Here is a 26066-nt window from a genome sequence, read left to right on the forward strand (position 1 = left end):
TCTGACACTTTGAGCCTAGAATATTGAACCTTTTCACAAAATTCAAATTTTAAGCTGCATTAATGCAATTCCTTTTAATTTGCATTACTGAAATAAATGGACTTTTGCACGATATTCGAATTTTTCGAGTTTCACCCGTATGTTTAGAATTCATAAATGAGAGCAATAGTCGGCATTTTAACCAGTGCTCGCTGTGGTTTTTCAGTAACCCATGCTGGGTAAAGTGTTATGGCTGCTTGTTCGTACAGTACTGGCACACCCGTCCTCGCTTCTTCCGTTACACCCACCACTTGAGTTCCTTCCACTCACACACCCCTGTACCATATGCTTCCCCATGTTCTGCTATCTGTGTGACCGTGAGTCCTGCCATGAAGCGTGCAGCACCCCCACCCTGTTTTTACTCTCACTGTCACATTCTGAGAGATGACTGACTTCAAAGTTTTTCGTTGGTGACTCACGCGCAGCACAACCAAAGGCGCAGCGATCGGCGTCAGTCACCAGAGAGAGGACTAAAGCAAATACAGCTGCATTGTGCCGCCCTAACGGTGCCACATATGAAACATCGCACATTCTTCATTCAGCACAACCTAATAATATTGCTCCTGAAAACACCACCACCAGGAACTGTCGGAGGCTGCAGGCAGACAGCAAAGATGGACAGCTTCTGGAATATATAAGGAGAGATGCATTAAAGGGGCTGACCACGTTCGGGTACCTGCACAGGTGGCGAAGTTTTCCGACAGAAAATCCGCAGGTGCAGATTTTTTTTGGTGTGAGTTATGGCGCACAATTTGTTGCGGATTTCCTGTACAGCTGACTGAGAGGGCTCCCAATGCTTGGACCCTTAGGATACTTGAACACGGGTGCGGGTTTACCAACAAAAAATCCACACGCGTTTCTGCACCTTCGGTTTTTGATACGGTTTTGCCGCATATCTCATCCATTGGGTGAAATCCACACAAAAAATAAAAAAATTAAATCACACAAACAACATGCTGTAGATTTATAAATCCGCATGAATCAAAAAAAATCTCATACACTTTGCTGGCACTTTATTACATTGCGTTATATCCGCACAAAATTCTGCCCGGAAAAACCCAGTGTAATCTGCAATGAGTACAGGTAGCCTATTACACCTACAGATAATCGCTAAGATCATCAAGTGTTTGTATGACTGCTCGTTAGCGATGATCTGGCAGTATAATACTGCCATTGATTACCTGATGATCGAGCAAACGCCTGTTCATCGGGTGATAAAAGTCTTTAAATCGCTTGCCGGCGGTAAATTGTGCTGTCCAATCGCGATCTGCTGCTGGCAAACAATGATTCTGTATGGGGACGAGCGATGGCATTGCCAACCACCCCTCCCTATACTGAGGAGGAGATCACTGCATGTAAAAGCGGCGGTCTCCTCCGCTAGCGAGCAGGCGATTGTCAGGAAGAAACGTTTCCCTCCCGACAATCGCCTGTAGAATCTGTAGATGTAATAAGGCCTTTAGAGATCTTTCACATCAGTGTTTTAGGCCGAATGCACACGGCCATGGCACACGAACGTGAGCGGTCCGTGGTATCCCGGCCTCGCATCCTGCTGTCAGCAGGATACCACGGACCGCTCACGGCCGTGTGCATTCCGCCTTAGTCGGTGATTTCCATCAGTGAGTGTGAGTCAAAACCAGATAAGGGGAAATGGAAAGGTTTGCAATTGTTCTGTGTTTTTGACCCACTCCTTGTTTTGGCTGAAAATCACTGATGGAAATCACTGACCAAACACTGATGTGTGAAAGAGGCCTTAAAGGGCATCTGTCAGCAGTTTTGTACCTATAAGGCCTAGTTCACACGATCGTTTTTTTTTCGAGTGTACGGGCTGTTTTTTGTGTTCTGTATACGGTCCGTATACGGAACCATTCATTTCAATGGTTCCGCATTAAAAACGGAATGTGTTCCGTAAGCATTCTGTTTCCGTTTTTCTGTTCTGTTGAAAGATAGAACATGTCCTATTATTGCCCGCAAATCACGTTCCGTGGCTCCATTGAAGTCAATGGGTCCGCAAAAAAAACGGAACACATACGGAAATGCATCCCTATGTCTTCCATATCCGTTCCGTTTTTGCTGAACGATCTATTGAAAATGTTATACCCAGCCCAATTTTTTCTATGTAATTACTGTATACTGTATATGCCATACGGAAAAATGGAACGGAAAAACGGAACAGAAACGGAAACACAACGGAACTCAAAAACGGAACAACGGATCCGTGAAAAACGGACCGCAAAAAACTATAAAAGCCATACGTTCGTGTGAACTAGGCCTAACACTGGCTGACCTGTTCCATGTGCGCTTGGCAACTGAAGACATCTGTGTTGGTCCCATGTTTATTTGTGTCCGAATTGCTGAGAAAAATGATGTTTTCTTATATGCAAATGAGCCTTTTAGGAGCAACGGGGGCGTTACCATTACACTTGGAGGCTCTGCTCTCTCTTCAACTACTGCGCCCTCTGCACTTTGATTGACAGGGCCCGGCAGGTGTGATGACATTTACACTGCCTGGCCTTGTTAAAATGCTGGGGACGCGGCAGTTGCAGAGAGAGCAGAACCTCTAGGTGTAACGGCAACTCCCCCGTTGCTCCTAGAGGCTCATTTGCATATATTAACACTTCACTTTTCTCAGCAATGCGGGCACATATGAACATGGGACCAACACAGATGTCTTCAGCTGCCAACAGGTCAGCCAGTGTGATAGGTACAAAACTGCTGACAGATGCCCTTTAAGGCCTCTTTCACACATCAGTGTTTGGTCAGTGATTTTTAGCCAAAACAAGGAGTGTGTCAAAAACACAGAACAATTAAGCTGGTGATACACATTAAATAAATCATGGGCATCGATTTTGGTGATGCCAGAAGGGGCGGACTGGCCAAAAACCCTATAGGGACCGATGTCTGGGGGGCCACCCAAGGCTTCCTGATGGCCACAAGCCAAGTTCATAAAGATCTGACGCTCTCAGCATTAAGAAATGTAGGAGCATCAGGCACTTACGAACCCGGCCAGCGGCCGCAGGTGCTCTCCTGAATTCAACTGTATGGCCGTCCGCAGGACAATGATACAGTTTCAGGGCTCATGCACAGAACCATATGTATTTTGCGGTCCGCAAAAAATACAGATGACGTCCGTGTGCATTCCATATTTTGCGGAACGGAACAGCTGGCCCCTAATAGAACAGTCCTATCCTTGTCCGTAATGCGGACCATAATAGTTAACATGCTCTATTCTTTTGCGGAACGGACATACAGAAACAGAATGCACACGGAGTAACTTTTTGCAGACCCATTGAAATGAATGGTTCCATAGACCGTCAGCAAAAAAAAAACGGAACAGACACGGAAAGAAAATACGTTTGTGTGCATGAGCCTTCAGCAGTATTTTCTGCTGCGGTGTATTTGGTTCAGCTGAGGCGGTATTTTGTTCTCCGCTGCAGTATTGCAGGCCCTCTCTGCCGATACGTTTTTTGCATTTATCGGCTGGAGAGATCGCTGCTTTTATAATGACATCATACACTCCTAAGGATGTCTCTAAGATCAACACAGTCCCTCCTATAATAAACATATCATTAAATGAATAGAACAGGTTTGGGTACTGTAGAACCACCATGATATGATATTACATACAATGATAGTTCCCATATCCAAACAGTCTAATAAAATACTAAGAAAATAAGCCTGTGGTTGGGAAGACGATGCCAGGGTAGAACCACATCAAAGCTAGTAGAGCATCAGTCTGTAGAGCATCTGTATAGAACCTTTCATGGATTGCGGATCCACAAAACACGGATACTGGCCCCTGTGCATTCCGCAATTTTCAGACCGCACATGGCCAGCACTATGATAGAATAGGACACGGTGTGCTGTCCGCATCTTTTGCGGCCCCCTTGAAATGAATGGGTTCACACGCGTTCTGCAAAATTGTGGAAGGGATGCGGACTCGTCCATATGGTCATCTGAATGAGCCCCTAACATCCAGAGCTGGTGTTTTTTCAGCCACTAATATTTCATAAAACCGCCATTGAAAACTAGATGTGAAAACAGCCTAAGGGCTCATGCACACGAACGTATTTTCTTTCCTTGTCCATTCCGTTTTGTTTTTTTTGCTGACCGTATGCGGAACCATTCACTTCAATGGGTCCGCAAAAAAAAATGAAGTTACTCCGTGTGCATTCCGTTTCCGTAGGTCTGTATTTCCGGTCCGCAAAAAAATAGAACATGTCCTATTATTGTCCGCATTACGGACAAGAATAGGACTGTTCTATTAGGGGCCGGCTGTTCCGTTCCACGGACGTCACCCGTATTTTTTGCGGATCCGTTCTTTGCGGAACCATTGACTTGAATGGAGCCACGGATCGTTATTTGCTGGCAATAATAGGACAAGTTCTATCTTTCAGCGGAATGGAAATACGGAAATAAGGAAACGGAATGCATACGGAGTACATTCCTTTTTTTTTGCGGAACCATTCCGGTTCTGCATACGGACCGCAAACGAACGTATTTTCTTTCCATGTCCGTTTTGGTTTTTTTAACGAGTCCGCAAAAAAAAAAAAAAACGGAAGTTACTCCATGTGCATTTCCATTTCCGTATGTTCGTATTTCCGTAAAATAAGTCCTATTATTGTCCGCATTATGGACAAGGATAGGACTGTTCTATTAGGGGCCAGCTGTTCCGTTGCGCAAAATACAGAATGCACACGGAAGTCATCCGTATTTTTGGCAAATCCGTTTTTTGCAGACCACAAAATACAGATGGTCGTGTGCATTAGGCCTAACAGAGAAAACAGATGTGCGGATAATGTAGGTTGGCGGCTCTGATGATGACACAGATTGAAACTAGAAAACCATACAAATTTCTCCCCTTTTACTATAGGAGAATCAGGTAAAGCCTCGAACGGTTTTCGTATTGACCTACAAAGTCGTTGGAGATTTGACTCTTGATATGATTCATTCATGTTCATTAGACCTTAGATGAGTAGTAAGTGTAACTCTCACATGAGCTGTTACTTTAGAATTAGGCTGGGTTCATGCGATGCAGATCCCTTCTTGACTTCTATGGTGAGAAGCCATGTTGCATGACAGCCGCATCTTGTGAGGACCACGAGGCTGGACATGTTGTCGTACTACTACGGCTCCAGGCATGAGTTTGATATTTGGAATGGGATTGGATCTTTTTGATGTGAATGGTGCCACCTATTGACAGAGCACTGTATTGCGCCTGAGGGCTCATGCACACGTCCGTAAATAGAGAGGAGCCCTTAGAAATCCTTCCTTTCCTAGGGGATTTTGTAAGAAACGGTGAGAAATAGAAAATTCTGTCGTATGACATACACATTCTCACCTAGAGACCCCAAACGGCGACACATGGAGTGCACAATGGGGGGTCATTTACGCCGATCATTGATAGCCCCTGCGCTGTCAGAGGATGCGCCTAATTTATGAGGAGGTGCGGGTCTTGTCACACATTAGGTGCATCCTCTGGCAGTCCGTGCGTCCAGTCCTTTACACTGCCTTCCCTTAGGGCTCATGCACACAACCGTTGCCTGTTTTGCAGTCTGCAAATTTCGGATCTAAGGTCTAATGAACATGAATGAATCAAATCAAGAGTCAAATCTCCAACGACTTTGTAGGTCATGAGATGCTCCGATGCTAGCCTCAGGGGGTCTGCCTGGGTGAAAATAAGGGTATGTCCGGGTTCAGCTCTGAACCCGGACAACCCCTTTAAGGCCTCTTGCACACGAACGTAAGGGCTCCGTGCCCATGCTGTGGGCCGCATGACCTGTTACATGTGCGCTTGGCAGCTGAAGACATCCGTGTTGGTCCCATGTTCATATGTGCCCGCATTGCTGAGAAAAATGATGTTTTAATCTATGCAAATGAGCCTCTAGGAGCAATGGAGGCGTTACCATTACACCTAGAGGCTGAGCTCTCTCTGCAACTGCTGCGCCCTCTGTACTTTCATTGACAGAGCCAGGCAGTGTAAGGCCTCTTTCACACAAACGTAAGGGCTCCGTGCCCGTGCATACGGCGGTTCCACAATACACGGGTCACCAGCTGCATGCATTCCGCATCACGGATGCGGACCCATTCACTTGAATGGGTCTGCAAATCCGGAGATGCGTTGCAGAATGTCAAGTGAATGGGTCTGCGATCCACATGCGGCTGCCCCGCGGTCGGTTCCCGTGCATTGCGGCCCGCACGGGCACGGAGCCCTTACGTTCGTGGGCAAGAGGCCTAAATGTGATCACAGCGGACCCTGTCAATCAAAGTGGCGTGTGCTCAAGTATCGCAGTGTAGCAGTGCTGCCAAAGAAATGAAAGGGGTCCCGAATAACTCATTTGCTGTGACCAATTTTTTTTTCTGATTCATGATTCATGCTGGGTCCCCATTCGTTCCTATAGCAGCCCTGCTACTCTGCGATACTTGGGCACGTGACACGTGTTACCCCCAAATTGCCGCAATAGGGTAAAATTTACGTCAAATCCAGAGTTCCAGTCTGAAACCATCATGGGCCGCCAAATTCTTAAGGAGAAATCAAGGGGGTAAAAACATCACTTTTCCTGTAAATTTGTATATAAACTTTACGATTCCCATATGAACGAGTAAACATAAGGCCACATGCACACGCACGTTGTTTGTTTCCGTGTCCTTTCCTTTTTTTTTTGCGGATAGGATGCGGACCCATTCATTTCGATGGGTCCGCAAAAAATGCGGACAGCACACCGTGGGCTGTCCGTATCAGTATGTCCGTTCCGTAGCCCCACGAAAAAATAAATAAATAGAACATGTCCTATTCTTGTCCGTTTTAGGCATTGTTACAATGGATCCGCAAAAAAAGATGTCATCTTTTTTTTTTTTTTGCGGATGCTTAATTTGCGGACTGCAAAACACATACGGTCGTGTGCATGTAGCCTAAGTCCAAGGAAATTACAAACTAGGAAAACTCTATTTTAGATACTGTAGATGGAGGCCAGCTTCGTGTGGTATTCATTACGCTGCACTTTTACGAACGCCACGCAATGGATCAGGTTTCCCAGTGCATGTTCCACAGGGATCCACAGGGGGGCAGCAGAGCAGCGCAAAGAAATAATCCCCTCGTCCTGACTCCCCCTCCCAGCCATGGAGACCACTGAAAGTAAGATGACTAATGGAAGTCTCTGCATGACGTTAATTACATGGCCGTGCAATGAATAGAAATGTCTGGTGTAATCTTCTGCACACGTCACTGCTCTCCATCGACCTCTCACCTATCCATTGACTTTAATGTGCGTATTCACACATAAGTGGTTTTCCAAGGACCATAGGTCTGTGGTGACACCAAGGAAAGCATGCCCTATTTTGTCCGTGATGACACATTCCTCCTGCACAGTCTGTGAAAACCACAGGCACAACGTAGATGGCATCCATGTTTGGTCCGTGGTTTTCATGGATCGTTGCTACAATGTATTCAAGAAATTAATTTCAAGCCGAGCAGTTTCCTTGGAAGACAGATGATACATGGAGAGCAAAAAAGGACACACGGACCAAACATGGACAGACATGTTATCATGGACACGGATGTGTGAAAGAGGCCTTCTTGAAAAGCGGAGGATAGTGGTGTACACAACTATATTCTCTTTCTGTGACTGTTTTTTTTTTTTGCAGCCTGTATAAGGAACCATTCACTTCAATGGGTCCGCAAAAAAACGGAATTCTGTTTCCGTATGTCCGCAAGTCTGTTCCGCAAAAAATAAAAAATAGAACATGTCTTCTTCTAGTCCGTTTTGCGGATAAGGACAGACACTGTTACAATGGATCCGCAAATAAAAGAAAACGGATGCAACATGGACGTCACACGGATGTCATACTTTTTTTTGCCGACCGCAAAATGCATACGGTTGTGGTGCATGAGCCCTTAGGCTACTTTTACATATTTATTTTTGCTGTCCGATTTTGAGATCCAGAAGGGGATCTCAAAACCACAGCAAAATGAATCCGTCAAAGGACGCCAGATCCATTTTTTTTCATGTCCGAAAAAAACTGATCCAGCACTGTTGACTTAGGCTGAGTTCACACGGGCGAGATTTCCGCGCGGGTGCAATGCGGTAGGTGAACGTATTGCACCCGCACTGAATCCGGCACCATTCATTTCAATGGATCTGTGTACATGAGCGTTTTTTTTCACGCATCACTTCTGCAATGCTTTAAAATCGCAGCATGTTCTATATTCTGCGTTTGTAACGCAGGACAGGCCCCATAGAAGTGAATGGGGCTGCGTGAAAAACGCACTGCATCCGCAAGCAAGTGCGGGTGCGATGCGTTTTTCACTGATGGTTGCTAAGAGATGTTGTTTGTAAACCTTCAGTTTTTTATCACGCGCGTGAAAAACGCATCAAAACGCATTGCACCCGCGCGGAAAAAACTGAACAACTAAACGCAATCGCAGACAAAACTGACTGAACTTGCTTGCAAAATAGTGCGAGTTTCACTGAACGCACCCTGAACGCATCCTGAGCCAATCCGTCACGCCCGTGTGAACTCAGCCTTAGTCCTATTGCACACGACCGTATGGCTTTTTCAGTATTTTGCAGAACACAACAAACTGGAACGGAACGCCGTTCTGGTTTGTTCAGCTTTGTCTCCTTTGACAATGAATGGGGACAAAGCGGATGCGTTTTCTTCCGGTTTTGAGATCCTCTGCCGGATCTCAAAACCAGAAAGGAAAACGGCAATGTGAAAGTAGCCTCACAGACTCGCTATGAGCCTCTGCGCGTTCTGCAAGCCACATTCAAATGAATGGAACTGATTTTCAAAATCTGCCGCATGTGAATGCACCCTAAGGCCTTATTCACACACACGTGATGAAATCTGTGATAAGATGGTCGGTGATTCATCCGTGTAGATTTCCGTGAAGAATCCTTGTTTGATCTGTGTGTCCGTCTTTTGTTCTCAGTGCATCTCCTATACTGTAAAAGGTCTGTGAAACACGGACAAAAGACGGATGCCGTCTGTGTCGGGTCCATAGACTATAATGGGCGTGATGGATCCGTATAGGACATGCTTCCGTGCGAAAACCACCGACAGTAGTAAAACACGGATGTGTGGATATACACATTAAAATGAATGGGTACGTGCAGAAAATCTGCACTATTTTAAAAAATAGAACATGTCCTATTCTTGTCCGTTTTGCGGACAAGGATAGGCATTGTTATAATGGATCGGCAAAAAAACTGATAAAATACGGATGTCATCCTTTTTTTTGCAGATCCATGTTAGGGCACATGACCGTAAAAACACGGATCCGCAAAAAAAAAAAAAAACAGATGACATCAGTGTGACATCCGTGTTGGATCAGTTTATTTTGCGGATCCATCGTAACAATGCCTGTCCTTGTCTGCAAAACAGACAAGAATAGGACGTGTTCTATTTTTTTGCAGAACGGGCTTGCGGACATACGGAAACGGAATGCACACCGAGTCATGTCAGGTATTTTTGCGGACCCCTTCAAATGAATGGTTACACATACGGACCTGGATTCTAGAAAAGCTACATAACCACCCCTATGGAAGTGATGGAGGACATATTGGTGGTCGCCCAAGAAATAAGGTCACCCCAAAGACATGTATTCACATTTGATTTTTGATGGTTTAAAGCAGGGATGCCCAACCTGCGGCCCTCCAGCTGTTGCAAAACTACAACTCCCAGCATGCTTGGACAGCCTACAAATATAAGCATGTTTGGAGTTGTAGTTTTGAAACAGCTGGAGGGCCACAGGTTGGGCATCCCTGGTTTAAAGGGAGTGCGTCATCAGGAAATTCACTGGTACACTAGGCACAATGCCGTGTAGGGCTAGCTCAGCTGAATGTAATGATACCTTCCACTTGGCGATCCGTTGCTTTATTCTGAAGAAAAAGTACATTGAGTCCATATGCAAATGAGCCACTAAGTGCACTGCTAAGAGCAGGCCCAAGCGGCTCTGTGCACTATTGCTCCTCCTGCTTCCTCTGCTAGCCCCCTCCCTCTTCTTCTTGCAGAGCCATACCAGAAGACTATACAGGAGAGGGAGGGGCTGGCAGAGGAAGTAGGAGGAGCAAGAGTGCACAGAGTGGCTTGAACCCGCCCTCGGTGCACTTAACCGCTCATTTGCATATGGATTAAAAGAGCTTTTTCTCCAGAATGAAGCAACGGATCGCTAAGGCTACTTTCACACTAGCGGCAGGACGGTTCACCCTGTCGGATCCGTCCTGGCGCTATTTCGCCGTGCCGCCGCTCCGTCCCCATTGACTGCATGTCCTACTTTTTAGTCCGGCGGCCTCTCGCCGTGCACTGCCGTGCTGCGCCGGAGCTCCGCCCCCGTCCCCATTGTAGTCAATGGGGACGGAGCGCCTGTCCGGCGGCACGGCGAAATAGCGGCAGGACGGTTCCGACAGGGTGAACAGCATGTCGGATCCGTCCTGCCGCTAGTGTGAAAGTACCCTAAGCGAAAGGTATCATTACATTCAGTCCAGCTAGCTCTACATGGCATCGTGCCTGGTCTAACAGTAAATCTCCTGGTGACACAGTCCCTTTAAGGGGGATTTTCTTTGGACATCAAACAACAGAAACTTTGTTGATAAAAATAATGAACATTAAAGTGCAACTCACTGCCAACCGAGCTCATCAATGGGTAAAAGAACATTAGGAAGATTCGGACATCTAGCAACGGAAAACAGGAAGCAGAGATTGTGAAAAACACAGGAGTGCATTCTCTTTTTGTTGCTGTTGCCTGGCAGTCTTTCTGCTGAGTGTGCCTTTGGGATTGACTCAGGTTTGGCTCATGTCCTGCTTTTCCCTCCTCCTACAATTTACTACATTGTAGGTTAAGGATGTCATTAGAATGCCATTTCCTAATGCAAACATGGCTAAAAGGTGTGTCAAAAAGAAGAAAAATTAGAGCTCTGGTGGACAATGTAACAGATGAGGAGCTTGTGATAGTACTACTGTCTCTGCCATCTTTTCTGTGACCTTGGTCTGTCAACAAGTTCCACCTGAAGCCTTCATATCAGCACAGTGCCTAAGTGCTCATGCCCACCACCGTATCTGTTTTGCGGTCCTCTAATCGTGGACCCTGCAAAACACGAATACCGGCCGAGTGCTTGCAATCCTGCAAAAAATGAACATATGGAACATATGGTTGTGTGCATGAGGCCTTAAGCGAAACCAGGCATCTCCTCCCTCTAAACTGTTGGATGTATATTGTAATTTTGTTTGGGAGTTTGCGAGACAGACCTAGCTAGGTTAGGCCTCAACCTAACAAAGAACCCATGTCCACATATTGCATGACCTGTCAAGGTGCACTGTATCACAACTTCCAAATCTTAGACCCCTAATAGACAAGCTTTGCTCTTGTGGTATCACATAGAAGCTTCAAGCTGTGGAAGATGGTCGTCTGCTCACTCTGCAGTCCTCACTGGACCTTCAAAAGTTCCTACACAGCACCAGGATAGAAGATGTCTCACTTCAAAGATGGATTGTGCAATCCTCACTGCCCACATCCCTGGACCATGGAAGTCCTATAATTTCCCAGGAGGACCCTTCTATATCCCCCAGTGACAAGTTGTCCCCAGTACTCCCCCAGGCAGAGACTGCTCGGAACTAATATCTGTTTCTTGCTCTTTTAATCGATCTCTTGTTATCTGTCTCTCATAGTTCGTTTGACACTCTCCATGGGACAAGATCTTCTCCCCACATAGTGTTGGAGGCCTAGCTCCTCGAGATGCAACAAAATTGTTTAAAGGGCATCTGTCAGCATATTTGTACCTATGGAGATGGCTGACCTGTTACATGTGCGCTTGGCAGCTGAAGGCATCTATGTTGGTCCCATCTTCATATGTGCCCGCATTGCAGGGGCAGTGGAAACGTCATCACCAAATTTCAAGCCTTGACCAAAAAAAGGGGTTTTATGGGATTTCTATATTGATGGCCTAACCACAGGATAGGCCACCAAAATAGGCGGGGAACCCACACCCCAGCAGATCAGCTGTTTCGTTGTAGCTCCGTCCACTGTGCAGTGGTTTTTGTCAAAAATAACAGATCTCTAATAGAAATGTCTCAAATGGATGCCAAATATGTATAACTGAATCACAGGATCTGTTTTTTCTCTATTTCTCTGTTCTTCTGACGGTTTAGAAGAACGGAAAAATAACATTGATGTGAACTCGCCCTAAATAAATGTTCATCAAGTTTTCCAGCTACTAGTCCCTGGATTATGCATAATCAAGAACTGTTTGTGCCTATTGTGGAGCTATGAGTGGCAGTCAGACAGATCTGGAGCCGCTTATTTCCCAGGAGGACAATAGGATGGGACAAGAAACATCAATCCAGCCTGGCTTGCATTTCCCCCTATATACATTTTCAGGTATGTGTATGCCAAGCCCCATAGATACTAGAGGACAGATGGGGTCTACCAGCAAATATCTACTGTCCATGGTCCGCTTAACGCCTCTGCTCTTCTTCTTCTGGACGTTGTATGTCCAATGATAGATGAGCACATTCCTGTAAAAGACAACTATTCAAGAAATAACAACGAGCAGGGAACATTTATTTTGACTTTAAACCTCTGGGGTGCTTTTGATGAACTTGCTATCCAATGCAGAGTCACAGAATAGTGGAAGTCTTCCAAGGCAAAGATCTCTTGTATTTATTAAAGTGTACTTAATGTTATCTTTAAAAACCGCTTTCCCACCACTTGTGCTCTGTAGGCTCCGTTCTTAAGGCTACAGACAACTTTGCAAAAAAAAAAAAAAAAAAAAAAAAAAAAAAAGGCTTAGGGGGGATGTTTACAGAGATTTCTTAAACTCCGACGACGGAACTGACTGCCGGATCACACTAACGCTAGTGTGAAAGTACCCTAAGTCTCAAGCACACAACCGTATCCGTTTTAAGGTCCACAAATCTCGGTCCACGTGCCATCCACATTTTTTTCCCCGTGGAACCATTGACTTCAATCTTTTATCTTTTTCAGGAACGGACATATGGAGGAGGAAAGCAAAAAAGAATGTGTCCTATGCAAAATACATACAGGACTTAGGCACCGATTCCATGCATTTGAATGAGATTTCACAACCCTGTTCACAAGCAGATTTTTGGTTTTGTGGTGGGGAAAAAAAATCTACCATGATAATAAGCGTCAATTATTTCCAGCATAAAATGCAGGGTATGACTTTGTATTTCTGTTGCCTAAATACATTTTGGATTTTATTCCATGGGAACATGCCCTCAGCGTGATGCAGACTTCTGTGGGATGTGGGCCTACTTTGAAATGCGCCTCGGCGTCGGCCGTGGTCTTGTATGTCATCAGTAGGCTTCTTTGCTCTTTTGTGCGTCGATCCCCTCCACACATAGCTTTAGCATTATACTTGGCGGCAGCGCAGAGCTTAGAGCATTTATGTCCTGGACAAGGGAATGATATGAGTCAGAGGATTGTTTAGCGAGCGTCTGCTTGTTCTTCATCTCTGCAAGCAAGACACTGGGCAGAGTGACAGAATAGTGAAGCTCCTCATTGTCCTACAGACAATGATATTCAATTGTGCTCTCCAGACTTTTCTTAGGCGCTTGGAATGAAATGTGGTTGTTATCTATTACGGCTTAGGTAGAGATGGAAGACATTTACTTCAAGCCACAAGGGAGCTGGCTAATAGAGAACAGGCGGGAATGACATACATCTCTGCAGGAGACCGTGCACAGTCGCACCGAAAAAAGTGAAGCGAAATTCCGTGCATAAGAGAACTTGTCGGAGATGCCACGAAAAGAACAACTTCATGGCGAAAGCAATTAAAATCATGCAAACTGCAAATGAAGGCCATAAATCTCTGCATGAGTTCTTTTTAGCGTGACAGATTATTCTAACAGCTAGTGGTCTATCGCCAATGCAGAAATATATGAACTTTATGCAGACTTCACTCTATGTATTGCAAAAGGTGAAATCCGCTGCATTAATTGACATGCTGTAGGCTTAAAGGGGTTGTCTCCTCTCAGACAATGGGGGCATATCGCTAGGATATGCCCCCATTGTCTTATAGGCGCAGGTCCTGCACCTATATCGAGAACGGAGCCCCAAAAGTGGTGGAGGGGGCACTGCTCATGCTCAGCCGCCCTTCGTTTATTTTCTATAGGGCCATCAAAAATAGCCGAGTGGTGGGTCGACTATTGCCGTCGGGCCCATAGAAGTGAATAGGAGCGGTGGCCGGTCATGCAGGATGCACTCCCATTCACTTCTATGGGGGAGCGCTTGGTGGTGGCCGGACTGGAGTCCTCCAGCCACCAATGTGCGGGGCTCCGTTCCCGATATAGGTGCGATGTGCCATTCCTTTATTATTCCTGCTAGCATAATTGCTAGCAGTTTGCAATGAAGGTCCAGCTGGGTGTTACCAATTAGGGGCGTGTCCCTGCACAGTCTGACACTATCCATTCAGTGCTGCCAGTGTCACCCCCAATATAGAGTTATAAGAATAGATGCTTGAGAATTGTTATTACATGAGGAATGCAAGTAGTTAGTAAAACAGACATTTCAGGAGACTTGTCTGGGACAAGAGTGGTTAGGTAGCCGAGTAGGCAATAGTGTTTAAGTAATAAATAAACCCTTCCCAGATAGGGTCCTTCATAGAAAGTAGTTAAGAAGCAGCAAAATGGATCAGATTTTACGAAATCTCATCCACGCAATGCCGAAAAAAAAGTCTGCAACAGATTTTAGGAGCTGTGAAGCAGCTCAATGCCGAGATCACAGTAAACTCCGACGCCTGGGCACTTGCAGAAGCAGAATTTGGCAGAATAAAACTTGATATTCACTCTACTCCTTAGGCTAGTTTCACACTAACTTTACAGAGTGCAGTGTTTTTTGTCTGGCCGATTCTTGGCATATTTGCCGGGTTGCGGTCAGATCTCTGCCAGTCCCCATTATAGTTAATGGGACTGGCGGGCATTCATGTAACGTCTGGTAATGCCGAATCCAGAGAGCTTTGGCAGGCTTTTCACTGCCAGAACAGCCTGCAGGATCTCTGTGTGAAACTAGGGTTATACTAAAAACCCCACAAAAGATATCTTTGTGCTGCTATCTTCAGTCATTGCCTAGTGCTGTCAGCAGTTTTGCATGGTATAAAACTGCTCACCAATTCCATAAAAAAATATATAAAAATGTATTGTACCAATTTGACACTGCATGAGCTGTCAGTGAAGGGTGATGAGTGCTTCCCTTTAGGCCCCTTTCACACGAGCGAGTTTTCCGCGCGGATGCGTTGCGGGAGGTGAACACATTGCATCCGCACGGAATCCTGACCCATTCATTTCTATGGGGCTGTTCACATGAACAGTGATTTTCACGCATCACTTGTGCGTTGCGTGAAAATCGCAGCATGATCCTCTTTGTGCGTTTTTCACGTAACGCAAGCACCATAGAAATGAATGGGGTTGCGTGAAAATCGCAAGCATCCGCAAGCAAGTGCGGATGCGGTGCGATTTTCACGCATGGTTGCTAGGAGACGATCGGGATGGGGACCCGATTATTATTATTTTCCCTTATAACATGGTTATAAGGGAAAATAATAGCATTCTGAATACAGAATGCAAAGTAAAACAGCACTGGAGGGGTTAAAAAAATAAAAATAATTTAACTCACCTTAATCCACTTGATCGCGATGTCGGCATCTCCTTCTGTCCCCTTTACTGAACAGGACCTGTGGTGAGCATTAATTATAGGTCAAGGACCTTTGATGACGTCACTCCGGTCATCACATGGTACGTCACATGATCTTTTACCATGGTGAATCACCATGGTAAAAGATCATGTGACGTACCATGTGATGACCGGAATGACGTCACCACAGGTCCTGTTGCTGCACAGAGATCAGATGAAGCCAGAAGGAGATGCCGGGCCGCGAACAAGTGGACTAAGGTGAGTTAAATTATTATTATTATTATTTTTTAACCCCTCCAGCGATGTTTTACTATGCATTCTGTATTCAGAATGCTATTATTTTCCCTTATAACCATGTTATAAGGGAAAATAATACTATTTACAGAACACCGATCCCAAGCCCGAACTTCTGTGAAGAAGTTCGGGTTTGGGTACCAAACACGGACGATTTTTCTCACGCGAGTGCAAAGCGCATTACAATGTTTTGCACTCGCGCGGAAAAATCGCGGGTGTTCCCGTAACGCACCCGCACATTTTCCCGCAACACCTGTGTGAAAGAGGTCTAGTGTAGCAAGGGGGTACAAGTTTTAAGTAAGAAATCCAACAATACCTGCAGGACTTGCAGGTATGGAGGTTAGCGGTGCAGATGCTGGAGAACACACCAAGGAATCAAAAGGTCTTGGTCTCCTGCAAATGTTCTGCACTACCACCACTCCCCCAGTTACTACCTGTGGGGTAGAACCTTTTAACTCTACAATGCCAGCTCTGAGATTACTGCATGAATACAATGCAGTCTGTTGTTTTCTAGCAAAGCTGCATAACCTAAGGCACTGCACTGTAATGACATGTTATGTATGACCTCCATGTATGAAGACAGTAAGGGATTAGATGTGGCATGCAGTGCGCTTAGTAAACTGTACATTACAAATACTGTAACTAAATGACATCATGGATCAGAAATGCTAAACTAAAGCCGTGAGCTCTGGAATGTGAACCTGAAGAACGACTGCTGATAAGTTAGGATTTATTGCATTTACATGCACAATTTTCGGGAAGAAAATGTGCCTACCCGACTATTGCCTGCTCGTTAATGGAGGTGAAGCATTGCATTTACATGCAGCGATCACCTCCACAGTATGAGGACAGGGGATGGTTACTGCTATCGTGCGTCCTCATACAAATTCATTGTTTCTGGGCAGCAGATCCCTGTTCACACAGCGTGGTGTGCTGTCTAGAAACCATAAATTTAGGACTCGTGCACACTAACGTATTCTCTTTCTGTGTCCGTTCTGTCTTTTTTCCGGACAGTACGCAGAACCATTCATTTCAATAGGTCCGCAAACAAAACAGAAGTTACGCCGTGTGCATTCCGTTTCCGTTACGCAAAAAAATAGAACGTCTTGTTATTGTCCGCATTACGGATAGAACTGTTCTATTAGGGGCCGGCTGTTCCGTTCCGCAAAACACTGAATGCACGCGGACCGCAAAATACATACGATTGTGTGCATGAGCCCTCAGGTGTCCACATAAATAGTTGTTTTACTCGTTTATCGGGTGATCTGCAGCATGTTTAGATGGGTTTGTAGGAACGTTCGTCCCCAATAATCTGCCCATCAATCGGGCAGTGTAAACCTGCCTTTAAGCTGCACCTAGACGCACCAAGGAGGGGCCGATTGTCTTGAAAGAAGCATTCCTTCCCGACAGTCTGTTGCTCATTAAGTGGAGGTGAAGCTCTTTAATTTGTAAATCCACCTTTAGTCTTTTATATGTTTTATACACCTATTGTATGGCCAACATCACAACAGGAAAAATATGCAGTAGGCATGTGCACATCCTGTGCCTCCAGCAAATTCTGCACATACCTCTTGCTTCAGTTTACTTAATTGTCTGATGACATAGGACTAGGCCACCAGGGATCCTATCCCCTATAACTAAATGACTTCTATATATGATGCAATAAACTTGTATACATGAAATGGGGTTATGATGCAGTTTTATCTGGTGTACTGGAGTAAAATCTGACCAATTAGCTGAGGAGTGTGGCCGACGGAGCAAAACCGATTCATCAGCCGTATTCAACGCGTGGATTTTGTGCCTAAAATTCACTTCTTGGTCTGACAGTGGAAAATACTTTGAAATACTCTGAAAATCTGTGAATCAGCAATGCACCCTCATCAGTGTAGCTTGCAGCCTTCCAATGCCCAGTGGCGCTCTTTCTGGAAGAAAGCACCTATGTTTTACAAGTCCCATGCAACCCCTTTAACATACAATAACTACTATCATACGTGGGTTCCCAAAGGAAATAGAATCACAAACATTGTAGCCAGCAGAACAGTTTGCTCTTTATTGCCAATGTGAGTCAACTGTAAAAATCGGCAAAACCACAGCATTTGTTTTTGTGTAAAATTGAGTGATGACTTCCTTCTTAACTTTGAAAAAGCCCCTGTAACACGGACTGTAATCCTGTGTCTGGTGGGAACCATAAAGGGAACTCAGTTTTCACCTCATTTTTTAAATATATTTTTTACTTGATGTTTTTAGATGTCTACACCAAGTCCTCACTCCTGCAGGTATCACTGCTATAATGGCGCTAGCCTTCTGGTCATCGCGTGCCAGACCTTCATTGTTTTCTGGAGATGTTAGGACAGTAATATCAATATATTTTACAGTTTCTCATTGCTTCCAATTATTCAATAAATAAACTACTAATTTCCCCTTAAATAATAGGGCAGATTTACTAATAGATCTAATATTTAGACAGTGTGGCTGGATGATAAATTTGGTGCATCATTGGACAGTTTTGCCTAACTTTAAGCCACCTATTAAATGGCTTATGTTAATGCATATTAAACCATACCCCTTACTCCTTAAGCCAAGCCCCTTGATGAAAAAGGCGCACAAAGTGTCTAAAACATGCAACAAATGCAAAGCATGTACACAAGTTTTTTTTGTGCAAATTAAGCGTAAATTCTGGCACAGTTAGCGTAGTAAATTTCCCCTAATATCTATCATCAGCACAGAAACAGGTTACAATAAAGGAAACGTCAAAAACTGCTGACTACTGTTAAGGAGGAATAAACATTAGAATTTTTATTTACATAGCACCAACATATTCCATACTGGTGTGTAATACACTGTGTGGTAATTTTTCCCAGTGATGCTCGCAATCTAAAGCTAATTTCCTTTTCCTCTACTGATATCAGTCATAGGATCTCAATAGTGGAGGAAAACGCTTCAGTTTTGCACCCATTTATTGTCAATGGGGACAAAACTGAACTGAACAAAATGGAGTGCACCCGTCATGAAACACAATGTGGCGGATCCTTTTTTCAGACACATCTTGTTCATTTGGGATATAATACAACCGGATCCGTTCTGAATGGATGCAGATGGTTGTTTTATATACGGGATGCGTTTTTGCTGAACCCATGACAGATCCAGCAAAAACGCAGATGTGAAAGTACCTAACCTAACCTATCTCAGGTAAAGCTTTTTAGGGACCGTTTCATAAGAATGAAATGAATATTAGCATATGATTGGAGTACCCTGAGGAATGGAGTACTCCAGGTATGAGCAAGCTCTGGCACTCCAGCTGTTCTGATACTACAACTCCCAGAATGCTTCATTCGCTTCTACGGGAGTTATAAAAACTGCCGAGCAAGTGTGCACGGTGTGAGTTGTAGTAGTTTCACAACAGCTGGCATGCCGAAGGTCGCTGACCCCTGGAGTACTCATACTGCACATGAAAATAACAGTATCTTCTGCAGGTTTCCTCCCATATACTGATGGGTTAAAAACGGACTTCCTCTAAAACTGGTGTGCGCATGAGATATGAAAATTTGGATTGTGAGCCATGCTGATGACGGGGTCTGAAGTCAGTGGATATTTTCTTTGAACTGTGCTGTAGCATATTTTAGTCTAATATAAGTAATAAGAATTAAAAAACAAACTATAACATTCAACCAGAGTTTCGAAGGGGCTGTCTTCGGTGATGACAGTCCCTTTCCATATGCCCTATTTGGGTACGTGAAGATCATCGAGGGAGCGTTCCCCCCTTCCTGTACCAACCAGAAAGGAGAAGAGCTAGCAAAGAGAAGCTCTGTCCCTGGCAGGTCCTACATATTCAGGTATAATATGGTCAGCCATTCATCTGAATGGCTGCCATGTAATAATAAATATTATATGACTGTATGGCTGGCTGCGCCTTTGCTCCGGGTTTCAGAAGCCACACTGGGGTTGAACACCCCCTTCTCTGAATCTACGGCAGTGCTCCCTGACCTTGGGTACCTTGTCAACCACATTCAATATTAAAGGGATTATCTCACAAAAAATATCACCTATCCTGTTGGATCACTGGGACCCCCTGTCATCCAAAGAACGAGGGGTTCCTGAGTCCCATCTGTGAATGGAGTGGTAGTGTGCATATTGGTCTGTTGCACAATGTATTTCTATGGGATTGACAGACCGCCATCTACATTAGCCCGATAGAAGTGAATGGAGCAGTGGACCGACAAGCACACTAGAGCTCTATTCAAAGAAGGATTGCAGGGGCCCCAGTGGTCAAACGCCCCACCATCCAATATTCAGAAACGTAGGGGGAGACATTAACTGTTGAGGAACAATAAATCATGAAATTGTGAATATTTGCAGATTTCAGTGTGAGCTGTGAATTTTTTTTGGTGTGTGTGTGTGTTTGTGTGTGTTAGGATATCACTACAATATTGTCTATGTACATGTCCTATTTTGGTCAGCGTATATGGTCATGCTCATGGATCCTATGGTGACCCAATAGATGGGGACGACTGCTTTTATAGATGTGCACTTGGATTGAATTTCTCATGAGTGTCGCGCTTTTGGGCTGAATGGGCGCATTCCTGTTTGTTTTTTTTAATAAATATTTCACTTATAGTTTGTATAAGAATAAGAAATTCTTCACATGTCAATCAATACATATACGTGGAGAAATGTCAGAATATTTTTTCTGCACACTGATGCACTTTTCCCCAGGTTTGATATCGCTATGGACATTTTTGAGAACAGAGCTAAACAACTGACAATATCACAGTGTTTACACAGATCAGACCTGTCAACCGCTCTTTTTTTAACTGATCACCAAAGAACGATTAGTGCGCAGCCTACTAGGACATTTACACTATAGTGTGAGGCCTACCGGGAAATTTACAGCATAGTGTGCGGTCTACCGGGACCTTTAAACTATAGTGTGTGGCCTATCAGGACCTTTATACTATAGTGTGTGGCCTACTAGGACATTTACACCATAGTGTGCAGCCTAATAGGACATTTACACCATAGTGTGTTGCCTACCGGGACATTTATACTATAGCGTGTGGCCTATCAGGACATTTACACTATAGTGTGCAGCCTGCCGGGACAGTTACCCCATAGTGTGCTGTCTACCAGGAAATTTACACTATAGCGTGTGGCCTACCGGGACATTTATACTATAGCGTGTGGCCTATCAGGACATTTACACTATAGTGTACGGCCTGCCGGGACTTTTAAACTATAGTGTGCAGCCTAATAGGTCATTTACACCATAGTGTGTTGCCTACCAGAATATTTACACCATAGTGTGCGCTCTACGGGGACCTTTAAACTATAGCGTGGTGTGGCCTATCAGGACATTTACACCATAGTGTGCTGCCGACCAGGACATTGTGAACCCTACCAGGACATTTACCCTATAGTGCGTGGCTTACAGGTACATTTATGTACATAGTGTGTGGCCTACCACGACAGAGAGAAACCTTTTAGGGATTTTACCACTAGTATAATGGCAGACTCTACTTTCATGGATATGGATGTGTCCTTGAGAATGGCAGCTTCCAAGCAATCAGGTTATTTCTTTAATTTTTAAAATTTAATTGGAGAAGTGAGAGATGGAATTGTTCAATAGCTCCACGTCTGTCCTTCCATTCTCAACAGTTTACAATGGGGACACTTTTGCAGTCACCATGCAGTTTGATTCCTTCATATAAGCTTGACTAATGTTGCGACAATAATAATTCTGAGTGACTTATTTATCACCCCGATAAAACATATCTCCCTCCTAAACATCCCATGTTGTGCCTGATACGCAGACCTCCACTTCATTGCCGAATATTATTACAGCACCACAGCATTTCCTTCAGGAAAATGATGACCTCATCACGCTGACAGAACCCAGAAGAGGTCAGGGCAGGGTGCAGCCAGAACATGGAATTTGGGGGAGGAAACTCAAAAGGGAACAAGCCTGCTGAAATGTTCTCACTGCAGCCGGGTATCCAGCTATTTAAAGCTTGAAAGTTAATGCTTATTTAAATATGGGAAGCTTTACTGGTGGACACCTCAGAGGTTGTAGAAGAATAGGGCAACTGGATATGAATTCGACCAGCTCCAATTCTTCATAGAATTTGTTAGTTCAGATGGTTTTCTGTGGCTTAAAGGGTCACAGAGTTTTCATAAAATATTTGATATGTCATAGAAACATATCAAAAGTTTGGATTGGTCTGAGTCTGAGCGTTGAGACCCCCACAATCACTAGAACAAGGAGAGACAATTGCTTACATATTGCGCTACTGTGGACGGAATCGAGACGAGCACGATATATATTTGAGCATTTCTCTCCCCTCATTCTAGTGATCAGTGGGCATCCTAACGCTCAGCCCCCACTGATCAAAACTTTTAAAAAGTCTCTCTGACATATCAAATTTTTTTTTTTAACTCAGTGATCCTTTAAGGAACAACTTTTTAGTAAAAGTTTTGCAGAACTCAAAGTCAACGGCCGTGTAACTCGAGTTCTGATGTTTTCCTCGAGCCACAACTCTCCCGGCTCCGTTATCCTTGTAGGTGCGGGCCCCAGAGGTGGGACCCGCACCTATCAGACAATGGGGGCATATCCTAGCGATATGCCCCCATTGTCTAAGATGGGAATAACCCCTTTAAGTGGTATCTGTTCCCTAAACCAAGATACTCAAGTTGAGTGAGCAAAAGAAAATAACCTCTGGTGCTTTGTGCTGGTGGGCAATATTTAGCAGTAAATGTTTCAGCGGTGTTACCCTTCACATACATCAGGTGCCCCAACTATGTTCTGTACAGTACAAATCTCTGGCATAAGCGATGCACTTTGAGCATCAGCCATGCAACTTGCCAAAGGGAGAAAATGTGTGAAATGTTGGCTGTGCTATGGGATATTGCAAGATTCTCCTCTGCTACAATACTGGAAGCAAGTGGTGGCAAATGTTCACTTGTTCATATCAAAAACACTTTAGGCATGACTAATGCACAGAGTGCATCACTTAAGTGGTCATTAACTTTTCACAAAACTTTGCATTAATCAATAGTACAAGCGACCACAAGAAACTCTGTAATAGGTTTTATCGATGAGAAATGTCTTGTTATTAGCTGCCATTTCCCCCTCCACTTGATTTTCACTTTGAAAAATGCCCCTTTCGCGTCCTTGACGGGATCATCTCTGTAAAAAGCTCACATTGCACATGTCAATGCAAGTCTATGGAGAGGGGAGGGGGAGGAGTGAGGAGGAACTGAGGAGACACACAGAGAAGCAGGATTGCACAACTACATGGGAAGGTTATATCTCATTGCAAGTGCTTCGTTCACAAAATTCAGTACTTCTTTGTAATGTCCTCCATTATCCTGGTGCTGCTTCTGAGTGACTGTGAGACAGTTAGGATGGAAATGTCCCTCTACTTTCTGTTTGTGCAGTGGATAGCACCTAGTCTCCACCTACCATGTCTGAGAGAACTGCAAACTAGATATTCAGCAAGCACAGGGGAAAATTCCCTATAATGCCAGATACAAGTCATATAATTGCCAGAAATAGTGTTATTCTTCATGTACATACACTGTACTACTGATTAATGCAAAGTTTGTTGAAAGCTTAGTGCTGCTTTAAACCAATTAGTTGTATTAAAAGGGGGATGTATACTCTTGTAGTTACCTTGTTTAGAAATTTCCTGAATCACCAAAAATTCATCTAGGGTAGGACAGTAAGGAGGGGGGAGATGCAGCTGCAGTTCTTCAGTCAAGCAGCATCAGAGAGGGGGAAGGTAGAGCAGCAAGGAAAGCTTTATGATTGGATCGGCACATCTCTCTTACATTGCACCAGGTAGAGTGTCCTCAGCAAACATTAAAGGATCACATGTGTTCATGCACTGCTGAGGCCATTGACTGGCTGCAGCGGTCATGTGAATAATGAACATCAAGTGATCGCTGCAGACCCAGCAGGGGTTCGAAGCGGCTGTGCTGGACCAGCAGGACATTTAAAAGGTGAGTAAGGTTTCTAATGCCTCCTCTAAAAAAGATCCCCTTTAAGGAGGGATTATTTATTCTTGTAAACAATGGGCATGCTTAACCCAAGGATTGAGCTAGTGGCTAAAAGATGCTAGAGTAATCATTGCGGTGGTCAATATGCTTGTCCTTACACTCCAAGTCAGAAATGAACAAATTGACTATCATTCCGTACAGAGAGTAACCAATGAGTACATTATTGTACTATGTGGAGATAAATATTAAGAAAGCCTAAATTAAGATACGAATTTCATGTTTAAAAGAAGATCCATCCAGCAGCTAAACCTCACAGAGTCCTTTGCTCATGATGTCATCCTTAAAGTTATACTGAACACTTGGGTTACACAACTACCCATTAGAATAAACATTGCCTTTTACATGCGCTTCCTGTAAGATAAGTGAGTCATGCTTCGTTTTCTTTTTTTTTCCTCTCTCTTCCCCTGCAAGAAAACCCTTGAACATTAGCTGTTCGTGAACTATAGGATCCTTCGGCGCCGTGGCACAGAGTGGGTTAAATGCTTTGCAAAGGGATCAGTCTTCAATAATTCCCAAATCAATGAGACATTTAGGAAGAGTCCAGGGTCTGCAAGTCTATCCCTACTGGACGGGTTTTTCAAGTGGTTGAGTTAAAGGTGAATGGAGACAGTAAGGATTATCATGGTTTATTTTAGCTTGCAGTCCTGGAGCTGCACCATATACTGTAACATATGGAAGTCTTTCGGATTCAGTTGACGATGATGACATTGGAATGTTAATAGAAATGTATGGCTGTCATCTTCAATGCCTGAGCTATACATAGAGAGGAGTGAAGGTACTGGTCGGTGGTTAGCGCTGGAGTTTGAATCCATTTGGGACAACATCTGCATGGAGTTTTGTATGATCTCTCACACTCTGAAAACGTAACCGGTATGTTACTCTACTCTCCCATGTTAGTGGCACTAGGGTGTGTACACAGCTTTAGAATATGCTGGGGCTATATAGATAGAGGGGGAATGTTTCTCAATGATTTCGATAGGTGGACTCTTTACAAACAGAACCATTGGTTCACACAAAGTTTTTTGGACAAGGTTTTTCACCTAAACCAGAAGTGGATCCAGTATGAAGGAGACATATACGTCGTTCCTTTATATTTCCCATCCCTCTCGAATCCAATTATGGCTTTTCCTGAAAAAACTGTAGGGAAATCTGCCTCAAATCCTCCCCTAAAAAACTCAGTGTGAACCTACCTTAAGGTGCAACATGTTTGCCACTCCCCACCTTGTCGACTAACAGGAGCAATTTGTGATGAGCAATTTGAGTCCCAATTCCACAGAAAAATGAAATGCGGTCATAAATGTGAAAAACGTTACCTAACCACCCCAATAATTTCCATGGAGAACCTTCTGTCAATAAAGTCATCAAAGGCAATCCATTTTTTCTGGTATGGCAAAATATACCGTACAGGACAACAGATGGCCTGTGATCAAACAGGTAATGCCACACCCGACAAAAGAGAATCCTGCATGAATGGGGAACTACAAGTCCCTGCATGCCTCTGCTCCACAGGCTACATATACATTTCTCAACATCTTGAAGTTACTTACAGTTCTGGCTATCTATGGTAGCCACAGGAAACCTTTTAAAGCAGGGGTGCAGCACCAATGAGGCCAGGTGAGGCAAAGGAGGTATGGGCAAGGGGGGGGGGGGGGCAGCCGAAGGGCCATGGGCTGAAGGAAAGGGTCTAGGTTAACAAATTGGCATTGGGGAGGCGCTGTATCAGTTTTTGCTTTAGTCAACAGAAAGGCTAGGTGCACCCCTGTTTCAAAGGTTAGGTTTGCGGCACTGTCATCTCCAGGATGTTATGGGTTAAGGGAGGCACCACAAGACGCTGGTCTGTTATAGTCTCTCTATATGTGCATGCTAGTCCTTCTTCCATTCTCTAGTTCTGGGGGGTATAATTACTGACACCACACACAATGTATAAAGAAAGCCAGCCCGAAGTGCAAAGTACAGGTCTCCCTGGATTTCCATTTATGGATGCTGTAGGTCCATACTGCTAATTTTCCACCATTTAGGTGGGCTTACAAAGGCT

General features: G+C 44.4%; 1 protein-coding gene across 6 annotated transcripts in view; it reads right to left on the minus strand.

Moving 5' to 3' along the window:
- FLNA (filamin A) overlaps positions 1–26066 on the minus strand; it is a 111475-nt gene that overhangs the window by 84818 nt on the left and 591 nt on the right. The window lies entirely within an intron of this gene.

This window comes from Bufo bufo, chromosome 8, assembly GCF_905171765.1.
Source record: "Bufo bufo chromosome 8, aBufBuf1.1, whole genome shotgun sequence".
Classification (NCBI taxonomy): Eukaryota; Metazoa; Chordata; class Amphibia; order Anura; family Bufonidae; genus Bufo; species Bufo bufo.